Genomic DNA, 23,711 nt, shown 5'->3' on the forward strand with positions numbered 1-23,711 from the left:
ACCTGGTGAACCAAGTGCTAGGTCACTGAATGCTCACCAGAGTGGCCCTTGAAGGTGCCCCAGAATTCCAAACTGGCCAAGTGACGAGTAACCTGGACAGGTCTCCACTGATGGAAAAGCCCAACACTGTTGATTCTGCCGTTAAATCTGATCACCTTTCTGTATTCCAACGTTCCACGTGAGAACAGGCGATCGATAGCAGGGAAAGGTCAGGCCCGTGACCCGCCATATTGGCTCAGCGCATTGGGGAACAGAGCTGGGACCTTGGCCTGATTCATCTCTCCTCTGTTGGCAGAGTTGAGCACACAGGGGTCTGGGGTGTCAGGTTGGACCTGAGCAGGGCATCAGGAGGCCATGGTCAGCCTGGGATGATGTTCCAGAAGAATCTCAGGTGGACAGTAGTTCAGACCTTTCATGGGAAAGATTCTAGGAGATTCCAGCTCAAATGCCATAACAGTGGCAGAAGGCGGGGAGCTGTGATTAGACATAGGTGGTGGGGAGAAGAGACAGAAGTCCCCAAAATGGGCGGAATCTCCTGCTGGGGACATGCTCCATGGGCTGCAGCAGAGGCATCCTGGGGCAGCTTCCTGAATGTTCAACCAAAAGCAACACTCGGGTAGTTTCAGCCTGAAGCAACTCACTCAAAAAAAAAAAAAAATGCCCATATGTTTCCAGGGCTAGGCCCAATATGGCATGTGCCCATCACGTGTGACCTTCATGTCTCAAAGCCAGGCAGTCAATCAAGTGGGTGGTGGGCTTTGTGGCCCTGGATGGTTGGCAGGGACTTAGCTCCAATGGAAGCAACTGTTTCTACACACGTACATGCCACAAGTCTGCGTGTTCTCCAACTCACCTTTCATTTTCTCTTAAAAGTCCCCGTGGCTGAGCCGGGGATGTAGCTCAGTGGTGGAGCACTGGCCTAGCATGCATGAGGACCTGAGTTCCAGCCCCAGCACTGACAGTTAAAATGGAAAAGTGCCTGTGGCCAATTCCAATACTAGACATGGGGAAGTTGGGGAGAGAAAAGATGGCAGGTGGAATTTATTACTTTTGGAAACTTTATTCGAAAAATGTGACTGTCTGATGAGGTCCTCTTCATGCTAAGAGCCTATGCAAACACCAGACCCTGAGGATTATATGGTAGTAGCTCCCCAGGGAATCCATTGCGCCAACGAGCAGTATGATGGAGAAAAACTGGGTGTCAGAGAGTGGGTTCCACATGGGAAGGGTACAGAAGAAGAAGGAGAAGAAAAAGAGAAAGGGAGGAATGGAGAGAGGAAGAGGGGGAAGGAGTGATACAGAAAAGGAAGAAGGGGAGGGAGCTGTAATTGGACAAAGGCGGTGTCGAGAAGAGACAGAAGTACCCAAAATGAGAGGAATCGCCTGCTGGGGACATGCTCCATGGGCTGCGGCAGAAGCACCGCAGTCTCTGCGGATTGTGGTTGAGCTGTGTGGTCATGTTACTATGTGGATATGTGACCCGGGAAGGGGCAGCTGAGAGCCCTCATCTGAACATCTGCAGCTGTCAGTCGGTCAGGGCACAACAGAGCTGCTGGGGACGAGCCCAGGCTGTCCCCGAGGTTCTCCAGTCCTAAAGGGGCATTCGGGTCCCAGGGTCCTCAGTTCAGCCAGCGAGAAGTTCAGCCACTTTGCAGCAGCACGTCACAGGTCAGGCTTCCTGGGGGAGGCTGGGAGTCCTGAGGAGTTGGGGTTGTCCAGATGTGTCCAGTGGGTACACATCGCTCACCCAGGACAGTCCTCCTGGACTGTGTTGATTCCAGAACCCTCACAGGGTTACCTGAGGCTGCCATTCAACTTTTCCCATCCAGTCCTGACAGAGGGGATGCAGGGGCCCTCCCTAATGAATCCCTGCCAGACACTCCTCCCAGAGTCTGCTGCCCAGAGGACCAGCCTGCCACCAGGGTCTCTCCAGCCCTTTGGAGGTGGACCTCATGCAGCAGCACCTACTGTGTGCTGTACCCTGAGTGTTTTGGTGCATGCCACATGTGTGTCTCAGTAGGAATCCACTGCTCTGGGGTCAGGGGGCATGAACCCTAATGGACACTGATAGCCACAGCCCAGTGTCCCTAGGATGCTAACATTTGTCTGTGAAGGCTCCTGGCCCCTCCCCTCCTATTCCTTAATTCAAAAACCCAAGTCTCGTCCCCACTGAGCCCAAGCCAGCAGCAGGCAGGGTAGCAGGCAGCATAGATCAATCAGGTTCTGCTCACAGTTGAGCTCCTACGCCCAGTGCAGCTCCTAGTTCAAAGTTCTGTGGTATATAAATGGGGGTGGGGGCCTGGGTGGCCAGGGAAGCCTGTCCCCGCACCCTGGTCCTGGGAACGGCAGCTCTGTGAGGCCACTTAGGGATGAACAGTGCGGCTCCTGCCCTGCTGTTCCCCCCTGCATGGCCCCCGCCTCCAGAGCGGCTGGCCCAGCACCACAGCTCCTGCTGTCCCCTCCCTCTGCTCAGTGGAGTGAGGCTGGGAAACGCGACCTGCAGAAGCGCCTGGCTGGGGTAATTTCTAGACTTCCCTCTCCCTCTCATTCCTTAGCTAGAATTTTAAAATTCAAAGCAAATTTTATTGAATTAAAAAAAAACAAATATTACACTTCTCATCATGTGTCCAGAGCCATGTGCACCTCCGGTGTAACCTCCAAGGTGACCGTGGGCAAGGTCCCCAGTGGTTCCATGTGGAAAATAAAAAGCCTCCATGACCCAAGTTGCGGGGGGCAGTAGGAGACCCTTCTCAAGGCGGAAGGAGATGGGCTTCGTTGGTGCTACTCTTCAGGTGCCCACTAGGTGGCAGCCGACACTCGGGAGAGAGCAGGTCCCACCGCTCAGGAGCAGGAAATGAAGCTGGTCTCTTTCGTTGCCTTTTTTTTTTTTTTTTTTTAACAAAACAGTAAAAGACAGCAACTGCATGCACGATTGAGAAATCACATTCCAATAAGTGGAGAAATGAAGTATTGAGTTACATGCAAAGTAAGAGGCTGGCACATGATGGCCGTATTCAGGGACACAGTTTCTAACCTTTGATAAGAAAGTACTGGCCCGTGAAGGGGTTTAAGTGGGTGCCCTCACTCTTTTAAAGACACACTCGGCTCATTTGCATGTCTGCTGGTTTAACGTTAAGGTGTGGTCATTTGGAGGTCTGGTCACCAGAGGTGGGAGGCAGAAGGGAGGTTTGAGCTGCAAACAGTATCCAGGCTGATTGGCCTTCAGACCATGGGAACGCTCAGCCCTCTTAACAGGAGCATGAACACTCCAGGCTCTGACTAAGGGAAAGTGTGAAAACAAAGTCATGACCTCATGCATTACTTAATGGAGATGAGCTGGAGGATTCAGCCACACAGAACCAGAGTCCAAGGAATCCACAGATGGTGTGGGTTGAGAGCACGGATCCTGTAACCACTTTCCCAGAGCTCCCCTTCGCCTCCACCAGGAACTCCCAGAGCTATCCCAGGCCCTGGCAGGTCAGCTCATGCCTCTCCCTGATTTCTAGACGTGAGTCAAAGCCAAGGACGAGCCACATTCTGGACACATCCAAGAAAACCCTTGAGAAGTGGCAAGAAGAGTGGCACTTCTAGGTGAAAGGCATCCATTTCCACACACGTGTTCTCTCGCCTCCTCCCAGGTAACTGACAGTCAGGCCTAAGCACAGTGCCAGTCAGGGGACAGGGGTTTCCTTAGGCACAGCACCGCGAGGCCCAGCGTGTCTTTCAGCTGTGCTGGGCCGGTTCCCACACTTGCCCTGGGAGACTCCACTCTGACTCCACTGAATTTGGACAATGCTCCACATCAGTGCCCATGCATGGGCTGTTTCTCTGACTGTCGGGTTTGGATCCAGGGGTGGGCACGGGAGCTGCTCCACACAGCTGCCTGAGTGACGCGCTCGCAGAATTCCTCCTGTCCTCGTGACCATGTGCTCTGCTGGCCTTGAAGGCTTAGCTCCACAGCGAGGGCGCTTCCACCAGGAGACACAGCAATGGCCCTGCAGACTAGAAGTTAGGGTGATGCCAGGCCATTGGGATGCCTCGTGCCTCTGAGTCTGCAGGCTAAGAGGGAGTTACAGTGTTGTCTTGGGGGGCTGATCCAACTACCAAGGAGAAATTAACCTAGAACCCATGATAGAAGTCGGGAAGGGCAGGTCTGGAGATCCCCTAAGGCATCTCCCAGTAGCACCCTGCTCTGGGATTAAGGTCCATGAAGTGAATGGCCCAGACTCCCAGGAAGGAAAGTGTAGGTCACTCCCCAGGCACAGAGAATCGCCACGGGCTGAGGTGCTTGCAGACAGCACAGGGAACACAGGTCGTGGAAGAAGGTGTTAGGAATGTCAGCGATGAACTGGGGACTGCAGGGGCCATGAGCATCTCCTCTTTTGTTTAGGGTACCACACTGATGTGCATGTAACTTGTAGCAAGCAGACATTTTTGTTATTTTTCCTTTTTATTATTTTTTTTCTATCGCGTGAGACACAATTCCTTGGCTGTATACCAGCATTTAAGTCCTGGTAACTTTCCAGCACACTATTTGAAATGACGGGACATCAGGGAGAAGAGTGGACATCGCCCTAGGATTTCTCCATCTCTTGACAAAAGACGTCAATGAGTTTTGGATTGTGGGGTGTTAGACTGAATGACGACTTTGGTATTGTGGGCCTGGAGATCGATTCTCATTCAAGGACAGGGATAGAGGTGTCAAATTGGCAAAGGGTGGCCTCGTGCTGGTTGTTTTTATGTGTCAGCCCGACTGGACGAGGGAGGTGTCTAGACAGCTAGAGAACGTTATCTCCAGGTGTTTGTGAGGAGGATGTTCCTGGAGGTTGGCGTTTTATTTGGTAGACTGAGATCGACTCTCACTGATGAAGGTCCAGTCTGTTGACCCTTCAGTCTGTTGGATCAGAGTATCCAATCTGTTGAGGGTCTGAACAGAACAGAGAGGGGGGGACAGGTGAGGTGGCTCTCTCAGCTGAGCTGGGACATCTCCTTCCCCTTCCTTCAGACACTGAAGAGCTTCTGGTGCTGGGGTCTTTGATTCCAGTGGCTCTGTGGTTCTCAGGTCTCTGGACGAGGACTGAATTGTACCCCTGGCCTCCCTGAGTCCCTGGCTTGCCCATGGCCACTCGAGTGATTCCTGTAATGTCTCCTCTCCCGCGTCCTTCTTTACACATCCCAGGAGTTGTGTTTCTCTGAAACCCCTGACTAGTACTTTGGACATTTGCTGTGGATGAGATGGCACACATCCTTCTAGAACAGTCACAAGTTCCCCAAGAACAACGGGATGATTGAACAGATTCAGTGAAACAAAAATGTGTTCTTTTGCAGATAAAGCAGCGTCCGGGAGTTGATGATTTCACCTTGAACTCTCTTTTCATCCTGCTGGGTACATCACGGGAGACCCTGCAGCATGAGACGGGGACACATTTGGCAAAGGAGATTGGGGCAAAGGAAAATACCCAAATTTCTCTCTCTCTCTCTCTCTCTCTCTCTCTCTCTCTCTCTCTCTTTTCTGCTCACATATGCTAGGCAAGTGGTCTACCACCAAGCGACACCCCCAGCCCTGTTCTCTATTTTACACCAGGGGGCTCCACACAGGAAGGTAGGTGGACCATGATTTGGGTTCCAGAATCCTCAACTCGTGGTTTTAAAAATGCTTTGTTGAGTATTTTCGTGACCTTGAGCCAGTTGTTCCATCTCTCTACGCCTTGGTCTCCTTTGCATAGAGGATGGTGAGGCTGATAATAACAATACTGACTCTAAGCAGTTTTTATTGCACTTCGGCTCCGTGAATAACAAACAGCCTCACCAGCTGCTTCTTCCCCGTGGCCGTCCTCTGTGCCTGGGGTCTGGGCTCTTGAGGGGTCTTCGGGAGGATGTCAGTTTCATGGGACCAAGATGTGTGGGCTGGAGTCAGTGGACAGAGGGGCTGAGCCCGTCACCTGTGGGAAGACCCTGGCATGGCCACTCTGGGTCTCAGGTGGCTCACACGCCACGCCACACACATGTGTAGTGTGTCGTGCAGGTAGGCACCCAGCTGTGGTGTGCTTCTTCCTCACTGGGTCCTGGCCTTCCGGAAGGCCTCCAAAGTCCCCGGCTGGGAGTGAGCTCCTCAGACCCGGGTCATCACTTCCTGTTGGCTCACCCTGCAGCCCAGTGAGATGGAGATCGAGGGTGCATCCACCCAGCCTCCCTTGGGAGTGAAAGACAAGTTGCTGCAGGCATCAGGAAGTCTGGCCTTTCTAGCCCAGCAAAACTTTTGAAGGGTCAGTGTCCATGTGAGAAGGGGGGCGGTGGTGGCCATCATGCATGACTTTCTTTTTTTTGCAGTGCTACAGATCCAACCCAGGACCTTGCACATGAGAAGCACACACTTTACCACTGAGTTACGCCCCAGTCCTGGGTGATGATCTCACTAAGTCGACTTGCTCTGGTCATATTTTGTATTTGTCATGGAAAGGGACTTGTGTCAGGAGACAACAGCAGAAACACAGAATCATCAAGGGATGACAGGAAAAGGGCAGGAAGAGAAGGTGTATCAGTCAGCTTCTCATGACTGTAGCAGATACCTACTACAGTACAGTAGACTTACCAAGACAAAAGGTTTATTGTGGCTCCCTGTTTTGGGGGGTGTGAGCTCTGTTGCTTTGGGACTGTGTTGGCATGTCACATCGGGAGCAGGTGGCATCGCAGAGCTTCTCACCTCTTGTCCCCTATGACCTTTGAAGGCACGACCCCCAAGGACCTTCGCTGGGCCTCCACCATTTAAACCTCCACCACCTCCCTGTGGCACCACCCGAGGACCAAGCCCTTCACCTGTGGGACTGTGGGGACATTCCAGATCCCAGCCGCCACAGTGAGGAGATCAGGGAACAAGTCCAGTAGTTCTTCATGTGGCTGGGAGAACTCACACAGTAAATCTCCAAGTTCATTCACACAGAGACCCCAGGTGTTTGCTGAGCACCCACCCACTCAGGGCTCCTCCAGGCCCCCAGCACCAGCTTGTGCTCTGCAGCAGACACTGCCCTGGGCCTATGGCGTGGTCACCTGGCGTCATCCACGGATGTCACCACCTGGCCTGGGCCTGGGCCTGGGACTCAGCAGTGCTCTGTGGTCACCTGGCCCAGCCCACGTGGCCTACGCTGCAGTGTCCCAGGATCCCACGTGGATGGAGAGCCCTTCACCTCCATCCTGGGGAACCTGTGGTGAATCCATGTCCACTCTGACAGGGACTCTGAGAGGTGGGTCCTGTAGGTCACGGGGGTGTCCCCTCAGAGGGGATCATGGCATCCTGGTCGCTTCCTCTTTCTCTTGCTTCCTGGCCACATGGTGAGCGTGTGGCTCCACGGTGCCCACTCTGCAATCGCCATCTGGAAACTCCACCAGAGTTCTACAGGCAATGGGTCCACCTAATCAGGGACTGGACTCTCTAGAACTGCTGGCCACATTCTCTTTATAAGTTTATTATCTCAGGTATTCCTTAGAGTGGAGGGAAGCTGACTGAGTACTGAGTACCACTTGGACTGAGTTCCACGTGGACTCCTGCAGCAGGGCCAAGACCAGGGTGAGACGGTGGAGATGTCTGGGAGGCTCGGGGCAGGAGGCTTGCTGGCCTCACCCTGGCTAGGCCTTGCTGAGGCTCCTGCACATGGCTGAGGACCTACGCCAACCACATGCTCACTCCTGGAGAAGCCACATCAGTGAAAAAGACCAGCAGAAAGTTTGCAACCAATTTAGTGGCTTTCAGCTTCGACTCACCATGGATAAATTCCTCTGCAAGAATGAATCTGCCATATATTAGGCTCAAAATCCAGTGGTCCTGGCTCTCAGGCTGTGGCCGGCACCAGCCTAGGGCCATCCCCGACTCTACCGTTGTCACCAATCAGTCGTTTCTGCTTAGCAGAAGAGAAAGCACTCCATGGATGAGTACTGTGTGCTGGTGTATGTCTGGGGGAGGAGAGAGCAGACAGATACAGAGGAGAGACATATTCAAACAAGGAGAGAAGGAAACCCATCAGAACTTTTTTAGTCCAAAGGCCAGGCTGACCTCATGGATCTGACCGGTGCCATCACGCGGCCCTAAGCTGGGAAGGCTTTGGTGCTTATGGATTTGGCATTGCTGCCATCTTAGAATTCTTGATCTAAGAATCTGATCTTGGAACTTGTGTTTTGGAATTGAAGTCTCATGGGGCCACGGACAGTGTGCAGGATCAGAGAAAAATGCCTGCAGCCAGTCTGTGTGTCCTGATATCTATTTGCCCAACTTACCTTCCCAAAGCCAGCACAGCTCGGGCACAGCCTCTGTGCGGACCCAGGATGCAGGGGTTTCAGAGACACGCAGCGAGTCCTGGGTCAGCATGTGGCGTCTCCAGGTGTCAGAGGGGCCCAGACGGCCCAGGAGACTTTCTGTGGAACCAGAACTCGCTCCAAGTGCAGAAAGAAGGCAGTGGCTCTCTAAGAAGGAGGACAGCTGTGGCTCCTGGCTTTCCCTCGTCATCTGAGCTACCCTCCCACATTGGCCCACTACACACCCTGAAGATGAGGGCCAGAGGGAAAGGGAAGGACCGAGCCGTCATGGTTCTGAGTCTCTGGTGCTTCTTGCGTATCAGTCAGCCAAAGGCACAGAGTGCTGGGAGAGTGCTCACTCATCAGCAAGTGAAATAAAAATGGGCAAGTGTGTTCCCTAAAGCGTCTCCACTGTCCTTGTGAGGACAAAACACAGGTGCACATATGAGCTACAAAATCAAAATGTGACTTCCACGATTCCTCATGTGAGTTGAACGCTCCTGTGCAGTTGGAACCAGCACTGCACCTACAGTACGATTCATGCTCATCAGCTAAAAGTTGAATTTTACGTGGACTCACACTAAAGAACTGGAAAACAGCACAGCGAGTCAGTAAAGAGGCTGTGGATGAAAGGAGAACTCTATTTTTCCTATAATTTCATATTATTTTACTTTTGTCCTGCCTCTGGAACCAGGGCCCTACGTTTTAACTTTGCACGAGGTTTTGTGCATGCAGAGAGGGGTTTTGTCTGAAAGGCCCATCAAACTCATCGCAGAATATGATTTTGAGATACTTACTTGGGACTTCAAAGGTAAAGTGGAATTTATGAAGTTTCTGGAGAGAGAAAGAAGAGTTGATTTTCAGGAAATGAAGTGACCAGGACCAGAACTGGTGGAGTCGGGTCGGGAGCACTGTGCCCCTTTAGTTGCTGGGCACTGGGGGGGGGGACTTGTCCAGGTCCCCACTGGCGGTGGCAGGCCTGAGCTATTGAAGCAGCCCAAGCCCATGCCATATCATCTCCCTGTGGTCTGGAAACCAAAGGAGAGGAAGGGACAGCGGCTGGGACTGGGCTGGGCTGGGCACACCGGGCTCCTTGGGGCCCTCCCAGGGTGTCTCTGCAGAGCTGGCCCTGGAGCCAAGCCAGCTTCCTGGAACCTTCTGAGACACAGCCTGGCTGGGCCTGCGTGGCAGATTGGTGGGCAGCAGTGTGCAGAGACGTGCTGGAACACAGTGTCCCCGTGACAGCACTGCCCCTGGGCCTGGGCTCTGTAGCCACGTAGGAAGTCCAGGGGAGGCCGAAGAGGCTGGGAGGCCAGGCTGGTACGCCACACGCCAGACACACGCAGACACACAGACAGGTAGACACACAGACGCACGCCTACATAGAGACTCAGACACACAAACAGGCTCGTGGACATAGACACAGACACACAGAGACACGCAACAATTAAAATTTTCTTTGGCTTTGGACATCCACCCAAGGGACAATAGAGCACAGGAGCTTACCTGTGGGGACCTCCTGGTTCCTTACCCAGGGGACCAGGCTCTGAGGCTTGGATTGTGGGGAGCCTGGTCACCCAGTCTCACAACAGCAGGGGAGGCCCCACTGCACGGCAGGCAGAAGCTGCGAGGGTCCACGTCGGCACGTCTAGAGTGGAAGGGTACCTCGACTCCCGTTAGGAGCAGCCCACTTTGATTTGCACATATTGTGTTCCTACAAGTAAGATATCAGTAGGATACAGAGGAAAACATCTGGTTCTACCTTCGACATGTTGCCTTTCTCTCTTACTGATTTCTTCATTCTTAGGAATAACATTCTACCTTCTACAAAAACCTCTTGTTTTTCCAGTTCACTGATTCTTTCTTCAATCGTATCTGTTTTCCTAGAGAGCTCATTGATGGAGCTTTTATGAACAATCATCTTCTAAATTTCAGAGTTCTACAGATATTTTTTGAAACAGTCTCTTTTTATTTCATAGTTTGTCATCGTGAGTTTCTTGATCATGTTTCTCACCATCACCTCTGAAGCTGTAATCCACATATTAGCTGCTCCCTTGATCCAGAAGCATTAGGCTTGCTGAATTTGAATGTCGTGTTCCACAGCATTCATTTTGCTCAAACGTTGGCGGCTTTTGCCTATCTGCTGTTGTCTTTCTGTTTGGAAATCCCTGATCAGCCCTGTTTCTCTCTGTCCTAGTTTTCTCATTTGTAAAATAAGGGATCCAAATAGATGAGTGGTTTTCAGTTCTTCTGAGTTTGGTTGAATATTGTCAAATGAAAATTCATACTGTGAGATCTCTCCTTCAAAATATTTATTTTGGCATGGTTCTAGAAACGGAGGGGTCTTCATGGCCGATAGACTCACAGTGACTCACTTGCCATCCCACTCATCAAGAGGAACAGAGCCCTCATTAACAGTTTCCAGAGTCTTAAAAAAGAAAACTTATACCCACAGAAATCATGTTGCAAGTCACGAGGGAGTACAGCACTACATTTATTTCATTTAAGTGGACCTACTGATTTCAAAGGAGCCATTTCCAGAAAAGACTGGGCTGAGATCCATTGTTGGCCTCTGTGTATAATATAAAAGTAGATGCTATAAATTCATGGCATCCTGCCCATCATGAAAAGAGGAAAAATGCATTTTCTGTTAGACCTCAAGACGGCTCTTTCCCAACCACGGGCAGAGCCAACATCAGGTGGGCAGGTGGCTTTGTGACAGGGAGGACAGTTTCTGATCCAGAAATAGGTCAGCGCACCAGTGGGAAAATACCTGTTGTTTTAAAAATAGGTGTGTGTGTGTGTGTGTGTGTGTGTGTGTGTGTGTGTGTGTGTTTCCTTGAGTGTGCTTGAGATTGGGCAAAGAAAGGAGGAAGTAGGAGTTTTGAATTGGTTTGTCCTCTTTTATCTGGGGAGGAGGGTATTTGCTTAAGTGGTTTTGCCAGGCTAATTGAATTCTTCCTTTGGAGGAAGACAGTTTTTGACTGAATCAAACGAATAAAAATGATTTTAAGACGCTGCACTCATGACGTTTAGCTGCTGCCTGGCTCTGGGAGGCTCCACGCTCCTCGCCCTGCCTGTGTCCACCGCCACACTCTGGCCCCTCCGTCCTTTTGAGTGCACTCTGGAGGAATGCCCGGGTCCCTGGTTCCAAGTGTGAACATGCCTCACTGTCTGGGGTAGTCTGGACACTTTGTCTTGACAGACACCACCACCAAGCGGTTCCTGCTTTCCCTCCTGCGGCATCCCGACGACCAGGGCCCCTGGTGGCAACTGCTTGGTGGTCCCTTCTAGTGCAGTGCTGGTGGCCTCCATCCCAGGCTCCTGCCTCCAATCACTGCACAGTGCTTACAGGCCCAGGGAAGGCGGCGTGGACCAGAGCAGAGAGCAGAGACAGGAAGGCCAAGGAGGGAGGACGGAGGGTTGCAGGGGGCCTCTGCCTTCGTGAGGCCCACCCCACAGCACAGTTGCCTTTGGGCTGTTATTTTTAAATATAAGATGCACACACACACACACACACACACAGCACATGTATACACACATACACATGAACACATACACTACAGTTTGGATCTAAAATATCCCTTAAAGACTCACGTATCCAAGGCTTGTGCCCCAGAAGGGCACTATGAAGAGATGGTGGAAATGTCAGGAGAGGGGACCCAGCAGGAGGTTTTAGGAAATCATGGAGGAGCCTTGAAGGAGACAGGGGGAGGCCATCCCTCTCTCCTCCTCTTGCCCTTTCTATCCCAGTTAGGAGGGGAACAGCTTGGCTCCACCATGCTCTCCTTCCATGAAGCCCTGCTAGACCCAAAAAGCAATGGGACCAGCCAATCAGGGACAAAAACCTCAAAAACTGTGAACCAAACGAATTTTTTCTCTTTATAAGCTGGTATTTCAGGTATTTGTTATAGTAACGGAAAGCTGACTGACACACATACATACATATATATTCACACACACATACAAGCATACAAATACAGAAACATATCCATATTGTACACAGCACATACACTATATATATATATATATATACACACACACATATGCATGCACTCATATGTACATATGCACACATACACACCTTATACACAACAATATTAATACATACACACTTGCATGAGCATACATGCAAGCAGACACATATGCACACGTATACATACAGGCACACATGCACACACACATCAACACAAATGAACATAAAAGCAGCACATCTCCTAAGCGTGTGGGTTGTTAAGTCTTTATACACGGAGCACATCCATGTGGCCTCATGTCCCTTCCTGACCCCTGATTGGCCACCATCGTGACTGCTCATGCACACAGCACGTTCTGCTGCGTTCTCTATTTTGTGTAAATGGAATCGCAGTCTGTACTCTTCTATCTGGGAGCTTTCATTCAAAGGACGTAGGCAAGAAACTCACACGTTTTGTCAGGGAACAGTGGGTCCTGTCCTCTCGCGTCCACTCGCTGCATTCATCCTGGGGGGATAGATCCCAGTTTTGTTTTGTGTCCCACCCTGATGGCCAGCCCCTGGTTCTCTGGGCTCATTCCCAGGAGCTGGTCAGGGGCTTCAATACTTTAAAGTTGCTGCTGGGTTAAAACAGATGGTGTGGCCTGAATCTTTGGGAAGGATGGGCAAGGGGAAATGTTGTTCAAAGAAGACACAGTTTCAGTCAGACAAGAGCGGCTTCCGTGAACTCCCACACAGCATGGAGGTGGACCTGATGACCGTATATTTCAAAGCTGTTTTTTTAAGTTGACTAAATGTTCTCCCCACAAACAAATGATAAGCATGTGATGGACATGCTCGTTAATTTGACTTAATCATAGCACCATGTGTACAGACATTAAAACATCACACTGTGTCCCACGAATCCACACAATTAATATTAGTCAATTCATGGAATTTTAAAATGACAGAGTAAAACCAGAAAAGAGACAAAACATTCCCAGCCCTTCCCTGTGTGCAGCTCGACTGGGACCCCCTGCAGCCCAGGGGCAGGCTGAGAGCCATTTCTAGACCCCAGGGCAACGGCTCTCTCCCTTTCTCTGAGGGTGGGCAGTGTGGACGGAGTTCCCAAAGACGTTGAAACGCAGACAGCCGGCTGTGCGTGGGAACCCGCTGGCTCACCCCCACCCTGGGTTTGTGGGAAGATCTTAGGGGAGAAGGGGTGGGCAGAGGGAGAGAGGAGGGGCAGGTGACCCCAGTCACGCAGAACAATCTTCTGGAATACCCGGCTGTGGTCTCCACAGGTGTTTCTCCCATGGAGAAGATTCTGGAAGGCCCACCAGACCACTCTAACTTGTCCTGGTACAGAAAGTCGGGGTCAGCAGGTCTGGAAGGAGGCCTGATGGGGTGCCCTCCTCATTGGCTGCCAGGAGGTGAGGCGCTAAGGTCTCACACACTGAGCACAGAGACGCACATTTGATGGCCTCTGTCCTTTCTTTCTTCCCCTTGGGGTAGATGTTCCAATCTTTCCCCACCACATCACAGGAGGGTTTGGGCACCAACCAGGAAGAGAAGGACCTGGTTTTCAGGGCATTTGTAGAGGTCTCCAGGGATCCTTTAGTTCCTCCCACTTTTGAGCACTGTTCATGGGCCCTGCTGGAGACTGGTAACTGTCCTAGGCACGGCATCACCCTCCTGCCCTGTGTTCTGGGAGCTGCCACCCAGCTTCAAGAGAACCCCAGACTCGTGTCTCTGGACCTTAGTTTCCTCACTCTGAAATAATGAAATTGGGTCTGACCATCCCTGGTGTTTCTCCCAGCTCCTGAGTTACAGAAAATGACCCGCTGTCCGTGTCTAGTATTTCATTACTACAAGGCTCCTCAAAACTTAGCAGCTAAAACAAACTTGTGTTATTATTATGGCTTTTGATTCCGTGGGGCAGAAATTTAGACAGGCACATCTGAAATGCCTCATCTTGGCTCCATGTCTGAGGTCTTACAGGAATAATGCAAACTAGAAATCTCTTTCTCTTGGTCTCTTCACCCAGTCCTTCCATGGGGTTGCTTGGGCTTCCTCACAGCATGGCAGTCTCAAGATCATCAAACCCATCTGTAGAACATTACATCACATTTTATAGGCTGAGGAATTCAGGAAGTAGGTAACTGCATTCCACTTCTCAGTGGAGTCATGGCAGAGAACACAGGGTCATATTGAATCTATCAAAACCCACCTCTGAGCCAACTTGCAACCTGAGCAATGGCTCCTGGTATCCCGTGGGCACCTGTAGTTGGCTCTGCCTCATTGCTCAGGTGCTTTCTCCGGTACCTCAGGGCTTCCTCAGCGTATTTGCAGGGCAAATGGTGATTTGGAATGAAAATTAACCAAGGCCCCTGCCTGCCTTGATCCTGCTCATTTCTGTACCACCTATTATTCCTTTAGTTATGTCTAACTCTGTTCCTTTATCATACGGTTATAAAGTCTAGAACAGACTCTAGGGTGAGCCATCTTCTCACCACACCAGTCATTCCAAAGCTCACCAATGTGAGTGAACCCTGGTAGAGTAGAAACACAGAGAGAATAAGATGTCAGAGCCACCAGCACTGAGCATTCTCTCAGCCCTAGAGACTGAGCCACCAGCACTCATCCTCTGAGTAAATAATGCCCCCTCCCCCATGCAGGGTTCTGTAACCACTGCAGGAAATGGGGCTGGTTCCGATGGCGCTGTCTGGCTCAGGGTATCCTGGGGATGGAGAGAACCTTGGGCGAGTGGTTGGAGGCACTTCTGTGAGCTGAGACATCTCGTGGGTCTCTGAGCTTTGGAGGTGTAGTGAGAGGGTGGGCCACCCAGGGACCCTGCAGCCTTACTGGAGTGCAGAGGGGAGGGGGAAGAGGACACCATGCCACTGCTGGGGACATTGTGCCTGGTGTCGCATGGTCATGCCCTTGCCTTAGTGATCAGACTCAGGGGAGAGTGGAGGAAGGAAAGGCTCTTCCAAAAGCTTGATGATGTCCTTGTGCCAGGGCAAACCAATCACAGGTCCTGTCAGGCACCGAACCACAAAGAGATGTACTAGTCCAATTTCTGATGCTGTAACGAGATACCTAGAGGTGAGTGCTTGTAGAGAAAGTAAGTTCATTTGGCTCACAGCTTTGAGGGTTCAAGGGCATGGCACAGGTACCTGCTTGGCTCTGGTGAAGATCTCTTGGCAGGTGGCATCACAGAGGTAGGAGCACACACAGAAGGGAGAGTCACATGGTGAGACAGGAAGACGGAGACCCAGGGGCACCCTGTCCAGCCCTTCTGAGGACCCACCCCCAGTGACCTGATGACTCCCGTAGACCCCACCTCTTGAAGATCACGTCACCTCTTAACGGCATCCCGTCGAGGACCACACTGGCAGCTCATGGACCTTTGGGAACACTCTTATACTATATTCAAACCACAGCAGGGGTAATAGTCTCACCATGAGTGTAAACAGTAGGCACTAGGTTATTGTCCATGGCCATTGGGACAGTGCTAGGCTGGACTAAGCAGAGTCCTGTGGGCTCAGCTGTGACCCCTCAACCCTGCCAAAAAACAACATGTGCTGAACACCTGTCTCCCAGTGTCTCTGAATGTGACTGCATCTGGACATAGGTCCTTTAAGTAGCTGATTAAATTAAAATGAGATCATGAACAGGGACCCTAATCCAGCCAACATGACTGACGTCTTCACAGAAGGAAATGTCTGTAAAGGAGCAACCCCAGAAGGAAGATGTGGAGAAAGACAGAAAAGACGCCATCTCCAATTCAAGGAGAGGCACCTCCCAAGAATCCAACTCTTGATTCAGGTTTTTAGCCTCCAAGACAGCAAGGAAAGACGTTTCTAGAGTTGACGCTGCTTAGTTTGTGGGACTCTGTCACGGCAGCCCAAGCAAACCATGACACATAATGAGCACCCTGTCACCTTACAGTGAGTTCCCACATACAAAATAATGGACCGAGAGGGAACTTCTGAGTTAAATGGCATTTAAAGAGCAGAAGGCAGGTGTTACCAGTCCCTTCATAGGAACCAAGCCAGAGGCACAGAACCACTCAGTACCAACTCGGGGGCCACGTGGGTCACTCTGGCGCTACGCACCTCATTGCCTCATTTCTGACAGCGAATTCAACTGTGTAACTAAATAAAGATGGAAGGCCACTGGATCAGAAAGCTTACACCTAAAAATCATGAATATATTTGGCATGGACATTAGGGCTTCATACAGATGATACTGAGTGCTTGGTCTGATTGTTCTCCGAGGTCCCACCTAGCACAGGCATTCCATAACGGAACTCAAGGCACCAACTAGACTTTGCTTGTTCCTTGATGCAGTTTTCTAAGGCTGTTAGGGTGAGCACGGCCAGGGCCCAAGCATAGGTTGGTTGGCAGAGTGCAGCTGATGGCCATTTAAGCTCAGGTGTCCGGGCAAGAGTTCCATTTTGCTAAAATCGACCCCTTCTGGCATTGCGCCCTGGGGCAACATAACTCCCGACTTCCCCTGTGGAGAGCAAGGCTAAGGACATTGCTAGAAAGAAAATTACCCAATGACCACCTGATAAGAAGCAGTATGGACCTCATTACTTTGCCCTAAACTATTTCTGGATTTTTAGAACACACAGACCAGCAGCATCAGAGGCTCCCGGCTTTGGTATCATAAAACCGATTTTCAAGAGGACAAAATAATTTACATTAAATCACAAAACTGACATCTAATCTGTAAACATATTTGAAACTTTGGAAAAATCAGAGCTACCCAGGAATGAACTTGCAGTCACGTACATGCCTGTGTGTGGACCGTGTGTGAGCGCGTTCTCAGATGAGGGTCCACGGCTACCAGCTGTCCCCATGTGGGCCTGTCCAGATGGCTCATCATGAATGCAGTCATTCCATGCACAGAAATAGGATGAGTTCATCATGTGGGTGGGTGCACAATGAGCCAAAGAGGTGCCGAGCCTGGGTGGGCAGTAACTTTTCCATGACAGATGCCACAGGGAAACCGTGGGCAGATGTTGGGTCAGCATGGTGTGCCTGCCTCTGTCCTGGCCAGGATGTAGCCCAGAGCAAGTGATTTCCAATGTGTGTTGCCCAAAGATGTGAAGGAAAGCTAGGGGGAAAAAACACGGGTTCAATCTATACAAAAACCAAAGTGCAAAGGTTGTGAAAAGGTCAATGGCAACCAAGGTAATTTAAAGACCTGTGCTTAAGTGTATTAAGAAGGACATTCATGAGACGCCAGCTGGTGTCAGCATCAGACTCAAATATCACCAGGCAGGAGCTAGAGCCCATTTCACGGATGAGGAACCTGAGACTTTGCTGACATGCTTCTCCCAAGGAGCCAGCACTGGGCACAGGGGCTCTGGTAGGGGTAAATCACCAGGGAAAAATAACTCCTATCCCCTTTCAACGAGGGATCACAATGTCCTTCGTCTTCTAGAGAATGTGGCAGCCAGTCTCCAAGATCCTTGCCTCCTGGTATTCAATGCCTCCCCTCTGAACCAAGGCTGGTCTCTCGAGGCTCATGGTACATGATAGAAGTAGACTGGGTCATAAAAGGTATTGCAGCCTTCACCTTTGTCTCTTGGGTCACTGACTGTGGTGGGACTGGCTGCCATGTGTAGAGGTCACTCAAGTAGCTCTGTGGAGGGACCACAGGAAGAGAAGCTGAGAGCCTCAGCCAACAGTGAGCCGCATGAGCAGGTCACCATTGAAGTAGATTCTCAGTCCTACCTGAGTCTTTCTTTTTGGGGGGTGGGGTGTGATGAGGATTGAACCCATGGTTTGTGCACGCAAGGCAGGCACTCTACCAACTAGCCATATCCCCAGCCCCCTAGCTGCGTCTTTTGATGAGCCCCTGCCCAAGTGAATACCCGACTGCAATTTCATGAGCAAGATTCCAAGCCAGAACCACCTAGCCAAGCTGCTCCCAAATTCCTGACCCACAAAAACCACATGTCGGTGATTTTTTGCACAGTAGCAGATCATTCATACTCATAGGAACCTCTTTACCCTTAATTTGCAAATATCAAATGCAATGATGTTAAGCTTTGGCACTATCCCTGCCCATAAAAGTAAGTGGTAAGAAAATGGCATTGCTTGCTCTACCAGTCAATTACAGAGAAGCTTAGCAGCTCTAAATTTGTGGTACAACCAGCCTACAAGATTTAACGAACCTGTAGGTAGGAACTACAGAAGTCCAATGTGTTCTGTTAGAAAGACTATCTTGTTAAGGTTTGAATGTGTCCACCAAATTTCATGTGTTGGAAACAACATTCCCAAGGCAACAGTGGAAAATGTGGCTTAATAAGAGATGACTGTGGGCCACAGCCCTCATGCATAAAGTCATTATCACGGGAGGGGGTTAACCATCTTGAGTTGTTATAAACTTGCCCCTCCCACCTCTCTCCCTCTGTCCCTTCCCACCCTCCCCTTGCCCTTCTTCCTTCCTCCATGGGATGACACAGTATGGAAGCCCTTTCCCAGATGCTGGTGCCATGCTCTTGGACTCCCCAGTGTCCAGAACTGTGAGCCAAATAAATTGTGTGCATTATAAGTTACCGATCTCAGGTATTCTGTTTCAGCAGCAGAAAACGACCAGACAATCTTCAATTTTTCTCTTACAGCCAAAAATATATACCCCCACAGAATCTGCTGGAAGTCTCCTTAAACCTCCCACTTCAGTCTGCTTTTATCCATCCCAGGAGCACCTCCATCTCTCATGTGGACAACTACAACAACCTCCTGCACGGTGCCCAGGCTTCCTCTTTTCCTGTCCTGTAGCCATTCTTCACGCAGCAGCTAGCAAGGCTGGTAACAAAAATTCACCCCAGCCCTCCCTGCCTTCGGGTGTCCCCGCAGCATCCTGTTTCCCTGGAGGAGGAAGTCCACCAAACTGTCCTGATCTTCAAAATTCAGCGAAGACTGTCCTGCTTCTGCACGTTTGCATTGCCAGGCCTTCTTTCTGGAACATTCTTTCTGTGGATGTTCATTGCCTTTTTCACGTCTGCTCTCCCCAATGTTACCTGGCCATTTGGCTTAAATTGCTACATAGTCACACCACCGTTCTCCCTGCGTTCATGGTCTTGGTCTGCTTGGGCTGAAACAACAAATACATTGTTGAGCTTACACAACAGACATGTGTTTTCCTTTATGGTTCTCAAGACCGGAGTCCGAGATAAAGGTCTGATCAGGTTAGTTCCTGCTAGGGCTCTGTTCCTGGCTTGCAGACAGCTGTCTTCTCACGTCCTGACATTGGTGGACGAGGAGCTCCAGTGTCTCTTCCTCTTCTTAAAAGATTAATCCTGTCAATCAAAGCTTCAGCCTTATTACACCCTCCCCCAACCCTTATCTCCATTAGGTCTTACCTCCAAATACAGTCAATTTGGGCTTAGGACTCCTACCTATGAATTTGGGGAAGGGGGACCAGCATTCTGGCCATAATTCTTACCTTCTGTTTAGCTTTCTTGATTTTAGCTGTTTTCTGTTTTATTCATTTAATGTACTTGCTTTACCCCAGTTCATTTCAGAATTCCTATTGCTCAAAACAGTGCCTGAAGCACATGATGCACAAATATTGGCTGAGCAGTAGTAGAGGTGCATCTACTGACAGAAAGAGGATCAGCAAATACTGACCAAGTAGTAGTTGGTGTAATAATGCATCCATGGACATAGTAGATGGTCATTAAAGATGGGTTTAGTGAAGGAGCAATGTGTGTGTGACACTGGAGAGATTAACATGTGACGTGGCTGTGAGGGATTGAGAAATAGCTTGTTCATGCAATGAGTTGGAGAGTGCCGGGTGGGTGGATGGGCTTTTGATATAGATTTGCATTTTCTCCTTGGTCTCGATACTGATTGAAACTTACAAAGCCGATGAAACATCTGATATTTGTGTGCTACTTACAATTTACGAAGCGTTCAAATATATCTCATTTGATCTTTACGATGTTCTGTGAGATAGAGCAAGAATCAGCACCCCTTGTAGTGGGTGGCTACTGTTGCAGAGAAGCTCATCTCCAAATTTACTACAGGTTGAATATTGCAAATTCAAAAACCTATAAACCAAAATGTTTAAAAATCTGAGACTATTTGAGTGCTGATACAATACTTCAAGTGGAAAATTCCATACTAGGAAACTTGGGGATGTGAGGATAGAAAGGATAATAGAATGGAACGGATGTTATTGCGCTCTCTCTCTCTCTCTCTCTCTCTCTCTCTCTCTCTCTATATATATATATATATATATATATATATATATATATAAATATATATATTTATATATATATATATATATAAAACTGCATGACCAATGTGATTCTATGATACGTACAATCAGAAAAATGAGAAATTATATTCCGTCTATGTATGATATATCAAAGGGCATGAATGCATTCTACTGTCATGCGTAACTAATTAAAACAAATAAAAAATTTAAAAAATAAAGAGGAGGGTTTGCACACATACACATACACAAATGCCTATTATATACACACACACATTCAGAAGAAACTGGATAGTATATATTATACAAAAGTCAAATGCACTGAAATAGAAAGTTTCAGTTGGTGACCAGAGGTCACCATGCTTCTAGAGTATCCCTTTAAGTATAAAGTGAAAATCAATCCAAAAGTAATGAAAGTTACCAGGGAAGAGAAGACTACTCTGAAAAGGGATAGAGTCAGATTTCAAATGAGTGGTAAGAGAAATTATTGGTTGATATTATGTTTAGAATTAATAGTTTGAAGTGTGATAAAATGATAACAAATAAAAGTATTCCCAAACACTGATAATTATATCCACAGTAGAACTGTATAGGGATTTGTTAGATTCAGTAAGAATTAGAAGAGATTAGAGCTTGACTGGCCGTATGGCACTGCCCATATGTGGCTCTAAAGTACCTGAAATGTGGCTAGTCCAATTTGAAATGTTTAGTAAATGTAAAAGAGTCACAGGATTCAAAGACTTTGCCTGAGAAATAATGCAAAAAGTATCAATAATGTTTATATTGAGTATATATTAAAATGATTATGTCTTGCACATAATGACCAAAGTGCCACGCATTATTAAAATGAACTTCATCTGTTTGTAGTAGAGAACTATAACCTTGGCCAAAGGTAAGTCTGGCTTTTGTCTTCAATTTCTACACCTCTAAACCCTCCTACCCTTCTGCCTGAGAGACTTTCTTTGTTTATCTGGAAATCTTGAATCATTGCAAACTCTCCAATGACATGATTGATTATGGGGCTTTGAGTCATAGGTTATTAGTAGAAACTTGGGGGGCATTGGAGTCTAAGGTCTGCCTCATGGGCAGCTACCCATGTCTATGTGACTGAGTTCCAATAAATCTCTGGACACCAAGTTAAAAAAATGGTTAAAGAACACCCAGGTTGTAACGTCAAGCTCATTAGTTCAGGATTAGTTCATTCATTTATTTCAGGATTCAGCCGGTGGGCAGTTTGGGCCTGAACCATCTGGGGGTTTCCTGTGCTCCCTCACACCATGCCTCTCTGGAAAGCTGGGGGTTGGCTGGGTGGTGTGTTTGGGTGCACGGAGGCCTCTGCTCTCCCCTACACATGGTTCTCTCTCCAGGCAGACTAGCCCAGACTGTTCTCAAGCAGAAACAAAGGAGCAAAAGCCAACAAAAGGCACAGCCTCTGGAGTCCCCGCTAAGAAGCAGCACGACTGTTTGTCTATACCATCCTTTATCCAGAGACGGCAGGGAGCCAGCCCAGCTCCAAACAACGGGGGAGTGAGGATGGAGATGAGATCTACCTCCCACTGGGAGGCCCTGAAGAGAGGCTGGGAGGGGTGTGCATACCGGAAGGGGTGGAACCTGGCTCCATTTTGGTCGTCTGTCCCTCATTCTCACATTCTATAGCAAAGTGGGGCTTGGAGAAAATTCATCTTGCTCAGAGACTTGAATTTGGCTTTTCTGCCCCCAACTTTCAGTAAGCATCTCTGAGCGAACAGGAAGCTCCCTGCTAATATTAGTCGCCTTCTCTTTCTTCAACAAGCTGCTGATCACTCAAAATTTTCCTCTCTGCCTCTTTGTGTGGGAACATCGAGCACCGCCCTGACCACATCCCGACAGAGAACTATTCCTCATTTAGTGAAATGATGCAGCTTGATTTCAACACTGATGCTGTGTATGGAGGAGAGCGTTGCTTGGGCTTGAACACCATCCACCAACACACACGGTTCAGGCAGCATATTTGCTCTGTTTTGGGGCCCTTGATTGGCATCTTATTAAGCCTCAAGAACTGTGTAGGTGGAGACAGTGAAAAATGCAAGGTCAGGTGGATTTAGAAATAGTGGGTAACGAACCAGAAAGTCCAGACCAGAGATGGTACAAACAGGAACAGAAAGAGCCATTAGAGGCTGAGTCACCTGCCGTGCGGCTCCATTAGAAATTTCCAGTGTACTTAGGCAGCAAATCAGGTTCAACCAGATGCTGGAAGTGTGATTTTTAAGGTTCTCACATTAAATGATAAGTTGGCGAGGTGATAGTTATGTTAATTTATTGATTTAATCTTTGACTATGTGTGAACATAATCGAAACGTTGTATTGTACCCCATAAACATACACAATTGTTATCTGCCCAGTAAAGATCAGCGGTTCCTTTTCTTAAAGATCAGATGCCTTCTTTGGTTGAAATGAGAAATGGGGGTTGCCTTTCTCTGCTGTTTTCCAATGAGGAAGGGATTAAAATGGCATACATCACATCCATGGGAAAATGGCAGTTAAAAATCATCTTTAGCATGAGTTTAAGTCAAATAGTGAATAAAAACAAGAGAAGAATTCATTTTACCAAGTTCTTTCTCTCCTAGAAGATAGCAATCTTGACTAATGGAGATCAGGATTGGCAAATTGTGGCCCGTGGGTCAAATCCCAGTCTTGATTGGCCTTTGGTGAAGTTTTCTGAGCGCACAGCCACAGTCCCTCATTTCTGATTTGCCCGTGACCACATTTACAGGACCACAGATGTGGGTAGTTGGCATGCAGACCTTACAGCCTTCGAAGACTCACTTAGTTACTGCCTGGTCCTCTACAGGAAAAGATTTCTGGTCCTCAGCCTCCCCTCTCAACGCTGAAGCTCTGGGACGGGAAGGACAGGGAAGGGGTGGCCAGCCCATCGGTCTGAGTGGTCCTGAGGCCAGTACTGTGCTGTGACACTTTAACCTCTGGGTCACCTGGTTTCTGCAGCATGTTTGCTCCTAGGGAGAATCTGCCTGAATGGCATAGGGTCAAGATCAAGCTGAGCTCCAGGTTAGGGAACATGTAAATGTGCCCCCTCCGTCCAGCTAGCCAGAGTCTAGGAACCAGTTCAACCCAGGCTCTGAAGATCTGCTAAAGCAGAGCTGTTGATTGGTGCTTCTGGTTTGGCTGGGGTCCTTCTGAATCAGAACTGAGTCTCCAGCCCCCTAAATAGGACTCTGTCATGCTCACAGACAACCAA

The sequence above is a fragment of the Ictidomys tridecemlineatus genome, chromosome 13 (assembly GCF_052094955.1).
Source record: "Ictidomys tridecemlineatus isolate mIctTri1 chromosome 13, mIctTri1.hap1, whole genome shotgun sequence".
Taxonomy (NCBI): Eukaryota; Metazoa; Chordata; class Mammalia; order Rodentia; family Sciuridae; genus Ictidomys; species Ictidomys tridecemlineatus.